Source organism: Thermobia domestica, chromosome 11 (assembly GCF_964235325.1).
Source record: "Thermobia domestica chromosome 11, izTheDome1.hap1.1, whole genome shotgun sequence".
Classification (NCBI taxonomy): Eukaryota; Metazoa; Arthropoda; class Insecta; order Zygentoma; family Lepismatidae; genus Thermobia; species Thermobia domestica.
Window position 1 is genome coordinate 121,514,942 of NC_137464.1, and position 14,962 is coordinate 121,529,903.

The following is a 14,962-nucleotide window of genomic DNA, read 5'->3' on the forward strand; positions in this document are numbered from 1 at the left end:
ACTTTACACACACACACACACACACACGCACACACACACACACACACATACACACACACACAGAGAGAGAGAGAGAGAGAGAGACAGAGAACACTGTATATTTTTACTTCCCAGCTTGAAATATTAGAAAATTTTCTGGTTTCCGGAAGTTAATTGGAAAATTATAATTTTTTGCTGTCTAACTTGCTTCTACAGGAATTGAATTTTATAGCTGAATGTGCAGTTAAATATAGTGGAAAACTTTCCACCAAACATCACTATATATAATATCCAAAATGGTCCGGATTATGAAAAGTTTTTTCATTTGTTTCTACATCGTCATAAAAATTTTCCGATTCATGAAAATTCCTTTCACCTGTTTCTACAGAGCAATGAAACTTTTCCGATTCACAAAAGTTGTTTTTCTTTTTGCTTCAAAATGATTAAAATTTTCCGACTCATAAAAAAAGTTCTTCAATTTTTCCATACAAGACACAAAATATTTCGATTTATGAAACATTGTTTCACTTGTTCCTACATAATACTGAAAATTGTGTGAGCCATGTAAATTTTCGGATTCTTTAAACGATCTTTCATTTTTTAACATTTTTATACATGATTTCAATCAATTTTATGAATACTGAGGAATTGTTACTTGATCACTGATATTTGTTCAGAACGGAAAATTTTCCGGAAAAGTATAGAAGAAAATTTTCCACCTCACATCACGGCTATACAACGATGTAGGAATAAGTGGAGTATGTTTTTATGAATCGGAAAATTTTCCGGAAAATTTTCCGTTTCAAGATTTTCCGGAAAATTTTCATCCCTGGTTAGGTCATTCAAGAGTGAAGTCACATAGACAGTCACTTTCATTTTATTTATTTTTTACATATATACCGCCTCCCCCTCCACTACGTTGCACCGTCAAAGTTAAATGGTAAAAATTATCAAAAGCCCGTACGTCATATATGTTGAAAATTTGATCGAGATTGGTTGGGTGGTTCAAGAGTTATTAGGTTTTGTTTATTTTTATAGATTTCTCCCCTTCTCTCCCTCACCCCTAAGTTCTACCGTTAAAATGATATGATAAAAACCACCTCAGGTCCGAACCTCGCCTATATTGAAATTGTTTTTAAGATCGGGCGGGTCGTTTAAGCGTGATGAAATCACAAAAAACAGTCACTTTTATTTTTACTTTTTTGACATATATCTCCCCTGCCCTTCGTTGCATTATATAAGTGAAATGAAAAAAACATCCCAGGTCCAAACCTTATCCATGTTGAAAGTTTGATCGAGATCGGTCGGGTGGTTCAAATGTTATTAGGTTTTATTTATGTCCATATATTTCTCCTCCTCCTCTCCCTCTCCCCTAAGATTTACTGTCAAAATGAAATGATAAAAATCTCCCAGGTTTGAGCTTCATATATGTTGAAAATTTGATTGAGATCTATCGGGTACTTCAAAAGTTATAAATTCACGAACATAGTCACTTTTATTTTTACATTTATTGATTTTTGTACAGCTCCCCCTTCACCTCTTCCCCTACGTTGCTCCGTCAAAGTAAAATGATAAAAATCATGCCAGTCCCGAACCTCATCTACATTGAAAATTTAATCAAGATCGGTCGGGTGGTTCAAGAGTTATTAAGTTTTATTTATTTTTATGATTACCTTTCTTCCCCCTCCCCTAAATTCTACCGTCAAAGTAAATAACTAAAACACTCTCAGGTCAGAACTGCTTCTACTTTGAAAATTTGATAGAGATCGGGAGAGCGGTTCAAGAGATTAAGAGGCACAAACATAGTCACTTTCAATTTTACAATATAGATAGCGGGCGAAATAGTTATAATAGGCACACAAATAGTTAAAAGTAAATTGGGTTTCATTTAAAAATATTTATATAAATCATAAATTGATTTTGTCTTCCATAAAGTAAATCTAGAAACGCATTAATAAATTTTATTATCTTGTTGAAAGAAAATCTATCAACAAATATATTTTCGACACTTTTTTTTTTTTAATGTACACGGATTACTTAAGCTTTGCTAATTTTTGTAATTAACATAGTTTGATGAAGAAAACAAAGTAATTTATTAGTTTGTTGAAGAAAACAAATTTTATATGCATATAAGTGTAATAAATAAAATCTTTCTAGTTGTATTTCATGATCACAATGTAGTAATGGAATGGATATTTCTGTGTTCTCAATTCAATTTATTATTTAATAAAAAGATCATTAGAGCTGTCTACAAAAGATTTCTTCTGCGGAGACTTTTAATATATATATGAAGTGAAAAGCTATACTGCAAAATTAATGGTAACGTACATTGTATACGAATGAAATATATCCCGAAGGGAGTTTTTTTTTTTATTTCTGGGGAGTATTTCTCCCCGGGGCCAACCCTGAAATGATCACTGGACTGAATCTAAAAGTTAGTTAATAAATATTCATTATGCTTATAAATGATATTTTCCATAAGTAGAAGCTTTGCTTTGTATATACTTAAACACAAACAAAGTATTTGCTGAGCAAAACAATATATTTACATTTAAAAACTACATACGTGTTACAGTTTCGCCAACTAACATGTATGTAGTTTTTAAATGTAAATATATGGTTTTGCTCAGCAAATAATAGTTGGTTTGTGTTTAAATATTTTTTTACATAGCTAATATTTACAATGGATGATCTCCTATTGAACATTAATGAGATATGAACAAAACTGATAAAGTATAAAATAGAACTTAATGAAGTAACTAAAAAGAGAGATCGATTTCATGAAAAAGCGCATTTAAGTATATCAAAATGATTATAATTCAAAGTATGTATAAAATGGGACTTATAATATGACAATCTTCGGAAGCTGGTCCTTGATACCAAATGGAAGAAAACATTCCAAGATACACATATATTAATCTACGTAGGTTCTTTCCAGAATTAGAAATGTATTGAAAACTTAATTAGGACTCCGTGCTTAACATAACGATTTACTGTGCTATAAGCTATGTGTATATCAAAGTGCGTTTAATAGAGGCTATAAAACGACTATCATACTACATGGAGTACTTACCATTCAGTAGGCTCGCACTTCATGATAGTAGAATTGTGTCGTGTGTGGTGTATATAACCATTTCTTAAGTATACGTTTGACTGAAGTATTACTGGTACCTACCTACAAAAATTAGAAAAAAAAAGAACAATATTAAACTGAAGATGATAAGGAAAATTTCAAACATGTTTGTTTTCAAATATAACAATTGGAACAAATTCGCTTCTATATCATCATAATTAGTCCGCTTGTATGTCATCCGTATTAGTTGAATGTCCCTATGATAGCAATAAAGCCCTAATATTAAAATTTAAAAACCACGTATTCATTCATGAATTAGTAATACTCTCAGTATTTTATACTTATATGAAATAATAGAGGAAATCGAGATTTAATGGATAAGAGTGCACAAAAAATGTATTCAAGTAGAGCTAAAAAAAGATGAAGCCACGACGGATTTATTTCTTTGAAATTTTAGAGTGGTTGAAAAAAAAAGGTACTTCAAATACAGTGAAACTTGTCTATGTTGGCCACCATAGGTTCCATTGAAAAGTGGCTCATTTAGGCAGCTGGCAAATGTACAGAAATTAAGTGTGATTGATGTATTTTTAAAATAGGATTTGTAGTATTACTTGATAATAAAGTTTTAATAAGCAATGGGATGAGAGTTACTTTTAAATAATGTACAGTATTCTTTTATTCTTTTTGGTACACATTTACATTCTAATTTTATAGTTCTTGGATAGTATCGTCTTCCTCTTGTTAATGAACTACAAGTCTTTCTCTTGGACCAAAATATATTTTGAGAAAATCTTAAGGGAATTCATATCTCAAAACCTCCACTACCTTTCGACAAGACGTCAGGTACCAATAGTTGACAAATTGAGATAATTAGCTCTAACCTTAAGAATTACTGAAGATCCCCATGAAAGGAGCCGATATAGATAATGGTTTTACCAACACAGACAGGGCAAACAAATACACACAACCATTTCCAGAATTCATGTACGTGCTTTTTCTTATTCACATCTTTTTTCACTACCTCTTCATGAGGGTAGTGTTCTGGCCATTGACCTCCAAGAACAAATCGTGGGAATCCATGCTTCTTTGTCTCCAGTCACAAATACAGAACATCTGCCGCTCATATGGGAATACGAAAGAGTTATGAAAAATAAAGAAACCGTATTTTGTGTGGCCAACATGCGCAGGTAAATTTATCATCATCATCATCATCATAGGATAAACATTGTTTCAATGCGACCAACTTCCAAGATAGACAGGTGGCCAAACATAAATGCATGGCCAAAAGTGATGAGGTGATTGCGGACATCCAAATAAGTAAAACTGTTCATGTAAACATGGGTTCGATTCCGCTTCGTTTCCGAGATACAGGGTGTTCAAATGTCGAGTCCCTCCAATGGCTCACTACGGGAAAGTGAATGGAAATGTTCAATATTACAGGAATAATACAGCCAAGTGGAATTATGTCTGTGCAAACACATTTACACTAACATAGAGAATGAAACTAATCAACATTTGAGGTCATTGGATTGTCAGTATTGCCAACCTGGTACAAAGTGTTATGTTTTCAAATAGCACTAGAGGTCCACATGTTAGCATATGTTGCGCACATCAAAACGTTGCTAAACATGGAGCAGATTTCGCTTCGTTTTCGAAAGACAAGCGTCCAAGTATGAAGTCAATTAACGGCTCACAATAGCAAACAAAGGTTCATAGATGACAACTATTGTATGTTTCCACAGATAAGTAATTGAGAAAGATATTTGATGGAAGCCACAACGTTCATTTATACCACACATAAACTTCCGAAGACAGTGTCCCACGCTTAGGAACACTTTGATGTCAGCAATCATGTGCTAAAGTGTGGACGCCTAGTGGTATTTGAAAACATAATACTTTGTACCAGGTTGATAACACTGAGAATCCAATGATTTCAAATGTTGATTAGTTTCATTCTCTGTGAAGTGTAAATGTATTTGCACAGACATAATTCCACCTGATTGTATTATTGCTGCAATTTTGAACATTTCTATTCACTTTCCCATAGTGAGCCATTGGAGAGACTCGACATTTGAACACCCTGTGTCTCGGAAACGAAGCGGCATCGGATCCATGTTTATAGGAACATTTTTACTTATTTGGGTGTCTGAAATCATCTCGTCACTTTTGGCCATGCATTATTTATGTTACACCCTGTATATTAAGAGTGCATAAAATCATAAAATGTGCACAAGAATACTTTTAATCAACACCATACCCAAGATCGAAGGGTAATATGGCAGATTAAAACCATTCATTAAGTGTAATTGCAGATGAGACTTTTCTTTATGGAATTCGTAAGGCATTGTCAAGTAGCGTATGTCTTGGATAAAAGAGGATTTGTTTGGCGTCCCTTTCAGCAACGAGGCTATGTGAGTCGTAGACCTACATTTTAAGGCGGGATCCGAACTACATGAGCTCTCGCCTGGAATACAACAAGTCTCCCATGTCAAAGGTGCCTACGCTATCTACATAGCCAGAAAGGAACTCGTGGACGAAAGAAGGATAGGCATCGTTTACTAAATAAGAAAGACTATTTTTCAAGTATAAAAAATTCATCACGACAATATGGCTATGTTTGTTATTTTTGAATTTCATGTTAAAGTGTAAACTTGTATCTCAGTAGACTATTGGTACTGGAAATTACGATTCTCTTGGAGAGAATTTCAAGAAAACCAGTTTGGTTATTGAACGATGAAAACAAATATTACAAATTAATAATTAAACAATGGTTATGCAGAATGCTGAGACACATATCTGCAATGAAGTTAAACTAATCAACACCACCGCTTTTCCACATAAACGCACACACACATTCACAGAGTAAACCGTGTCAAGTGGTTTAACAATTAACTTTTAGTTACAGATTCTCGATACTGTTGTAAAGCTATATTGTGATGTATGTGCGTGTGTGTTGGTTCCAGAAATGAAGCGATTTTAGGAACGATACACCGCAGCACTTTACCCACCACACACAATATGTGTGGCTACATGACTGCATGTATCACAGAAAACTGTCATAAATTATATCTCTGGAAGCTTATTAAAGGCCGAGTACAAAGGACCATAATCGTGATTGAAATAACCGCAATCGTTTTTACAAGCGAGCTTCAACTATTTGGTGACAAATTGAAGTTTATCATAGTATTGATGACGTGTAAAATATGTACTGTCTGACTGTGACAAGGCTCTCGCCTGTGCATACAGTAAGGAAGAATGAAAACAATGTTGCACAAACAGTATGAACTATTTGGTATATTCCATTCCATGTGTCTGTAGGAAGGGTTTATAAAGGAATTTATGGTGGTGGAGAGACACGTTACAATAATGAAGTTACAATTCGGAAGTTGAATAAAGTAGAACGTCAACTCCCAGGTACTATTAGCAGGACATGTTATTATGTATTTACACTGAACATTTCGCATTTCTCTAAGGGAATGTTCTGAGTCAGATTCCCTTTCACAAAGTCACGAGGTACCAGTAAGTTTCTGGTTTTAATTCTTCCAACAAACACGTATATAAGAAACTAATGTTACAAAGACTCTTCCATTTCAGAACACATTAATAAATTCGTTAGTAGTAAGTCTTTGTGTTTCTGTGGCTTCGTTATAGTGGAGAAAGCATTTCCTCACATTGCGTTGTATCAACTCTTCGGTGCTTCTGATTAGAGATGCAAGGGCTCGGAAAAAAACCGGCTTTTTTGGAAAAAAACTCGGTTTTTTCTGCTTTGCTTTTTTGCTTGGGAAATTTTGGGCTTTTTTCAAAATTCTGCTTTAAATCGATTAAGCAGACTTTGTTTCGCTTCTCTATAACACAGAAAGTCATTTAACTAGTGGTTGATGCCGATAATAATATAAAACCTCGAAAGTAAACCACGAATTTCGAAAAGATATTTTAAACAATTTTACTTCAACATTTTTACATTATGAATTCCAAAGGATTAACCAATGTATATAATAAACACATTTTAACCTCCTATATACAAAAGTAAGCAGAGTTGGCAAGAACCATGGTTGTTTCTGAAAATGCCAAAAACCCGTTTTGGGGGGGCAGTTTAAACCAGGCTTTTTTGGGGTTTAAACCAGGTTTTTTGATTTAGATATTTTGCTTTATGTATTTATATTACATATTCACAGAAATAAGTTTGTTTCGCCTTGGTGTTATTATTCAACAACGGAGTTATGCTGGAAGAGGTCCCATAAGCTTAAAGAAGTCCGGTCAGTAAATTTCTTAAATTGAGAAACTCCCGCCCTAGCCATCGGGAAAATCGCGGCATTCTTTTAAATGTAAAACAATAACGGGAAAATCCTGTAAAATTTAATTAGCATGTAAAATTTAAAGGTCAACGTATTATAATCAGTACGCTAAAACTGAGTGACACACAATCATAGTCAACGTCTTACGAATAAAATCAGAAAAATAAAACACTGCTGAACAAGACTGCACTTATTTAATATAAAAACACATTTACACGTGACGTTTCGATCTTCTATCCAAGATCCTCATCAGACGTGAGTGTACGTCTGATGAGGATCTTGGATAGAAGATCGAAACGTCACGTGTAAATGTGTTTTTATATTAAATAAGTGCAGTCTTGTTCAGCAGTGTGTTTATTTTTCTAAAACTGAGGTATTAAATTACAAATCTAGTATGTAGGTATCATTGAAAGTCCAATCCAAGCTAATGTTGGAAGCTAAGTAGGCAATCGATAAATTTTACCAATTTTAATCAATATATTTAAGCAACCTTCGCTTCTTTATAAAACAACAGGCATGCAGAAATATATAATTTGGTTTCGTTTTGTATGTTTAGGCTTAACATCCTTACGTAATACCAAGGTTATCAAGGAGAAGACTTTCGCTTAAAGTGACATCCGAAAGAGTACTTGGTTTACACATGAAAGAAGGGTTGTGGTTCGACCGAGAGTTGAACATGGGACACCTTGATTAAAAGGTGAAAAGGAAATAAGACTAATGCAGATGGTTTGACATGTGAAACGTCACCATGAAGTTCACACGATTCGCATTTTTGTTCTTTTATTTTTTTTTTTTAGTTTAAACCAGTTATTTAAAAAAAACAGCTGGTTGTAAACGAGCCAACCCTAAGACTAGAAACTTCTTTCAAAAAATACACAAATAACTAGCAAAATTGTATGTAGTATTCTTACTTCAAAATATTCCATACCCTCTTTTTGAAACAAAATAAAATTAAAATAAAACATAAGAGAAATACTTAGATTTGTATGATACAATTAAAGGCTGCACATGGTTCTGTATATTCTTGAAATTCTACAGTCAAGTTTTTTATAACCACCATCAAGGGCGCCCATCAGGGGGGTTAAGGGGGCGCTTGCCCCCTAGAGGAAAATGTACTTCAGAATATTGAAAATCCAATAGGATTTTTACATTAGTTACAGCAAAATTTGAAACTATTTTTGAAACGTCGCTTATACTTGCCCCTCCTTGGAAACCACAATATGGACGCCCTTGACCACCATCACAGTTTACCCAGGCCTCAAGTTTTCTGAATTTTTAACAAGAGGGATTCAACATATCATTACGGAACAAAAGACTACGGAATATATTTAAGTTAAGCTAAATACAACTGCACAACAAACGTGACTGAGTGGTTGGCTTTTGCGCTTCTATCGGGAAGTCTGGGATTCAACCCAGCATTCGACCATTCTGACAAAGCCTTCCTTCATTCCATCTGAGAATGTAGAAATAGTGCGTGTACTGGCCGACTAGGAGTGTAGGAGTTGGCCGACTTCCTTTCTTATTGTTTTTAAATCGTTATTATTACTAATTACCAGCAGTGACGGTTTTGCGAAGGTTAGAGGATCGGTCTTTCGGACTGAAGCCTGTTCTCCAAAGTTGTGGAATGTCTAAAACGAACGAAATATCTATTAGTTATGCCTTTACTCATAAACTTTAAGCTCCCGTCAAATAAAAATTACGAATGTTTAGAAAAACTAAACATTAGTAGTAAGAAAACCCCTACCAAAACACTTTTTTAAATTCGCCACTGATTCTCAGTATAAAATGATCTTCAAGGTTGTATCCGGAAGATTATTGCTAAACATATAAACGAAACGAAATATTAGTTATGCTTGTACTCATAAACTTCAAGCTGCTCCCAAATAAAATTAGGACTTTTTAGAAAACGAAACAATCAGAGAAACCCCTCCCAAAGTACTTTTCTAAATCCGCTACTGATTATTTGTATAAATTGGTATTCAAGGTTGTATCTGGAAAATTATTGCTAAATCATTGCACAACTACAGTATAACAGAAATGTGGAAATACGGTTTGACGGACATATTGAAAAACGTATGCTTTGACGGATATATAGAAAAACGTAAGTTTAACTTTCGTGCTAGAAGCTGGAGTACTAAGCTCTTAGAAATGAAACACGGATGACAAACTAAAATGATCTAGAGAAGGAAAAAAATGTCGATAACTCAAAAGTTAAAATAAAGTTAAATAACCTGTAAAATTGCCCTCAAATACTACATTCTTCATGTTAGCTTTAATTCGTAAAATATGTGCTCCATCCATCTTGATGGTGAATTACAGAGCTAAATATGGCATTCAGGTCGTGGAAATCTTATCTAACTATAGAATATACTATAAGAAAGCTATTTGGATAGAAAAATCATGAAAATGAAAAAAGCCAAAATTTCCAAAATTCTCGGTTTTTTTCCAAAAAAGCCGGCTTTTTATGTGAAAAAAACCATCGATTCAAAAAAGCCGGCTTTTTTGCATCTCTACTTCTGATATTATTGTAATTAGGAATGATTGAAGATTCTGCTGATCATAATTGAAATTGTAGTGTGAGACCAATGTCAAGAGTCACATTAGACACCTATAAATAGTCTAATTTTACGTCTGCTCGGATTTAGGCATACGAGTATATATCAAACTCACTTAAAAACAGAGAAACAAATAATATATACCCTTATTTATTATGGTAAAATGCTCCATGTTGAGGTAATATTGTATCTACGAATGAGCCTAGCTACAGAGATGTCATGAGTCCTGCAATATTTCCAAAACTCAAGCAGCAGAAGCGTGTATACGCCGTGATCGACAGTAAATATAAAACAAAACTAGACCAAGAAGTAGTGTGGCAAGCGGACTATTTAACACGGAGGCCACAATTCCATCACTATCTTCGGTCATTTTTTAGTGGCAGTGACGACAAGGGCTCAACAACGTTTGATACGTAAACTGTTTCTATATTAGTTCGAACTCGGGCATTACACTGCTACAACTAGTGATGTGAGGTGGAAAATTTTCCGCTATATTTTTCCGGAAAATTTTCCGTTCTAAAAAAATATCAGTAATCAAGTAACAATTCCTCAGCAATCATGAAATTGATTGAATTCATGTGTAGAAATGTTAAAAACTGAAAGATCGTCTAAAGAATCTGAAAATTTTCATGGCTCAGACAATTTTCAGTACTATGTAGGAACATGTTAAACAATTTTTCATGAATCAAAATATTTTCTGCCTTATATGGAAAAATTGAAGAATTTTTTATGAGTCGGAAAGTTTTCATCATTTCGAAGCAAGAAGTAAAACAACGGTTTTCTGAATCGGAAAGTTTTTTGCTCTGTAGAAACAAGTGAGAGGAATTTTCATAGAACGGAAAATTTTCATCACGATGTAGAAACAAGTGGAAAACACTTTTCATAGGCCTGACAATTTTGGATATTGTGTATAGTGATGTTAGGTGGAAAATTTTCCACTATATTTAACTGCACATAGAGCTACAAAATTGAATTTCAGTAGAGGAAACTTAGTCAGCAACAAATTATAATTTTCCAATTAGCTTTCGGGAACCGGAAAATTTTGTATTTCAAGTTGGGAAATAAAATTTCTCTCTCTCTATAGAAGAAAATTTTTCACCTCACATCACGGTTAAACAACGATGTAGGAATAAGTGGACTATTCTTTTACGAATCGGAAAATTTTCCGTTTCAAAATTTTCCGGAAAATTTTAATCTCTGTACAGGACAGACAATTTTTCGATTCATGGAAAATTGTTCCACTTGTTCCTACATAGTACTGAAAATTATCTAAACCATGAAAATTAAAAAGATTCTTTAAACGATTTTTCACTTTTTAACATTTCTATATATGAATTCAATCAATTTTATGAATACTGACGAATTGTTACTTGATCATTGATATTTGTTAAGAACGGAAAAATTTCCGGAAAAATATAGAAGAAATTTCTACACCTCACATCACGGCTAAACAACGATGTAGGAATAAGTGGAGTATATTTTTACGAATCGGAAAATTTTCCGTTTCAAAATTTCCCGGAAAATTTTTATCACTGTAGAGGACACAATTTTTCAATTCATGAAAAATTGTTCCACTTGTTCCTACATAATGCTGAAAATTGTCTAAGTCATGAAAGTTTTCAGATTCTTTAAACAATCTTTCACTTTTTAACATTTCCATATATGAATTCAATCAATTTTATGAATACTGACGAATTGTTACTTAATCACTGATATTTGTTAAGAACAAAAATTTCCGGAAAAATATAGAAGAAAATTTTCCAACTCACATCTCAACTAAACAACGATGTAGGAATAAGTGGAATATATTTTTATGAATCGGAAAATTTTCATCACTGTACAAGACAGACAACTTTTCGATTAATGAAAAATTGTTCCACTAGTTCCTACATCGTACTGAAAATTGTCTAAGCCATGAAAATTTTCAGATTCTTTAAACGATCTTTCACTTTTTAACATTTCTATATATGAATTCAATCAATTTTATGAATACTGACGGATTGTTACTTAATCACTGATATTTGTTAAGAACGGAAAATTTTCCGGAAAAATATAGAAGAAAATTTTCCACCTCACATCTCAACTAGACAACGATATAGGAATAAGTGGAGTATGTTTCTATGAATCGGAAAATTTTCCGGAAAATTTTCATTCTACAGGACAGACAATTTTTCGATTCATGAAAAATTGTTCCACTAGTTCCTACATCGTACTGAAAATTATCTGAGCCGTGAAAATTTTCAGATCCTTTAAACGATCTTTCACTCTTTAACGTTTCTATATATGAATTCAATCAATTTTACGAATACTGACGAATTGTTACTTAACCACTGATATTTGTTAAGAACGGAAAATTTTCCGGAAAAATATAGAAGAAACATTTCCACCTCACATCTTAACTAGACAACGATGTAGGAATAAGAGGAGTATGTTTTTATGAATCGGAAAATTTTCATTGTACAGGACAAACAATTTTTCGATTCATGGAAAATTGTTCCACTAGTTCTTACATCGTACTGAAAATTGTCTAAACCATGAAAAATTTCAGATTCTTTCAACGATCTTTCACTTTTTAACGTTTCTATATATGAATTCAATCAATTTTATGAATACTGACGAATTGTTACTTAATCACTGATATTTGTTAAGAACGGAAAAAATTCCGGAAAAATATAGAAGAAAATTTTCCACCTCACATCTCGACTAAACAACGATGTAGGAATAAGTGGAGTATGTTTTTATGAATCGGAAAATTTTCCGGGAAAATTTTCCGGAAAATTTTCATCACTGGCTACAACAATCGAAAGCATTTTTCATGTGAAAGGAGAAGCACTGAATCGCAGCACAGCATCTCGTTGGTTCTAGAAATTTCGTGCAGATTGTAAAAATGTCGAAAATCAACCAAGGTCGGGCTGTCTCAGGGTAACAGATTCCCATGCACATCTGCCAATCCACCGTACTGCATCAACTCGGGAAAATCATCACGAGCTGTCGGATAGTGCCGCATGAGTTGACCCCACTTCAGGCTTAGAGTAGAGTGGATATGTGCCGACAACTGCTGCAAAGTTTGCGTGATGTGTGTTTCGTGATTGTCACATGAGACGAAAAGTAGATTTTTTTTTCGAAATCCAAATGTGCAAAAACAGTACTTGAGCATCCAGAACGGGTCGTCTGGAACTAAACAGGGCCGTTTTGAACATTCAATTTAGCTCTCTGTGTGATGGAATTACGAAGGGGATGAATCACTTCGAGTTCATTCTTAATGGTCGTATCATAAATGTCGACCTTCATTCCGGACAGTTGGAGCGGATGTATGCTCCATTACGACAAAAATATTCTGCATTGATGAAACGATAGCGCGTCTTCCTGCAACACGATAACGCAAAACTCCCTTTAAAAAATGCAATAAAAATGCACTTTCCTAAAAAAAATGCAATAAAAATTCAAGAACTTGACGGCATCAAACTGATATCCCACCTGGCATATTGTGCTAACCTTCCTCTTTGGATTACTACCTGACTTGGTCCAAAGCGCCCTTTCTGAAATCAGAATCCTTCACCAACCAGCAGGAGATGGCAACATCAATTACAGATATCTTTGACTCGAAAGACAAGACGTGGCATTGAAATAAAATCGAAGACCTGACAGGAAGGTGGCTGTGAACAGTCCAAGACGAGGACCTAGACTTTGAAAGTTAACCTCCTTTCATTATACTGTAAAAAAAAAAAAAAAAAAAAAAAAAAAAAAAAAAAAAAAAAAAAAAAAAAAAGGGTCTGTTGTGTATCAGAATATTGCAAGACTTATTCTTGTATTCTCATAAATGATGAAACAATGCCGTATAGAACTTCTATGTACTCACAAAACAGTAACATGCTTTGGATAGTTTCAAACTAATTTTATGAGACCAGAAACTCCATAATTAGAAGGATGAATATATCTTAAACATCTTTAAAACTTTAGCATGTTAGTCTATCGTTAATTTAATTATTTGCAACTTACAGTTTGCGTTATTACTTTTCACATAGAATATTATTTTTATCCAACATTTTTACATAGCTATTTTCTGGGGAGCAGAATATCAGTGAAAGCCGTTCCAAGTATTTAATATGGATACTCGTAAATGAAAATTTCAAAGTCTTGTTAAGTGTGAAAGTATTGAATGTATTTTAAACTCGGGTTTCAATTATTTAAACAATTCAATATTTCTGAAAAACTGATAGTATAATTTATTCTGTCATGTTAAAGATGATATTTAAAATGGTATATTGTCTTTTAAGAACAGGGCACGGTGGCTCAATAGTGGTGTATGTGGTCCCAATATCAATTCCCGGTGGGAGAGCTTTTAGAATTTTAAATGTCCTTTGTGTTAAATTTATATTTACACAGAATTAGAATCTTTCTGTTTTCGGGTGTCTGTTGTTAAAAGTTAATGGAAAAAGTAAAATGAAGTAGAAAATAAGTAATAAATTAAACTACTAAGGAACGTTCGGTAATCAGTTCATTTTTTAAAAATGTGGTAGAGCGCTTACCTCTTGTGTATGGGGTCCCTGGGTTCGATCCCCGGCCAATGTTTGTGGTGAACAGCAGCGCGTCCGTGGGTTTTCGCGAGATACTTTCATCTCCTACCACATTCCCACTCCATAATTATTCCATTATCATTCACTTGATTTAATCATCCGTCTCCCTTATCCTAAAGGGAATAATCGTAGGATGTTAAAGATTTTATTTCATTTTTTGAAGACAATTATAAAATAAAATATCTTAATCATGATTAATAAATCGCTTTGAAAGTTTTTTTTCAGTTCTCTCTCTCTCTCTCTCTCTCTCTCTCTCTCTCTTTATTCTTACTCAAGTAATGCGACCTTTATTAAAATAAACTTTTTCATTCTATTGAAGCAGGAAATTAAATTAATCAAAAAGAAAAAAAAAACAGAGATAAATACATGTTTATTTATGAGTTATGAATTAAATAGAGCTAATTACTTTTCCTTATTCCTGTGTTTCTCTTTTGAATTGTGGTTATTGCAACGGCATTCTAAAACAGCACTGCACAGTCTTCT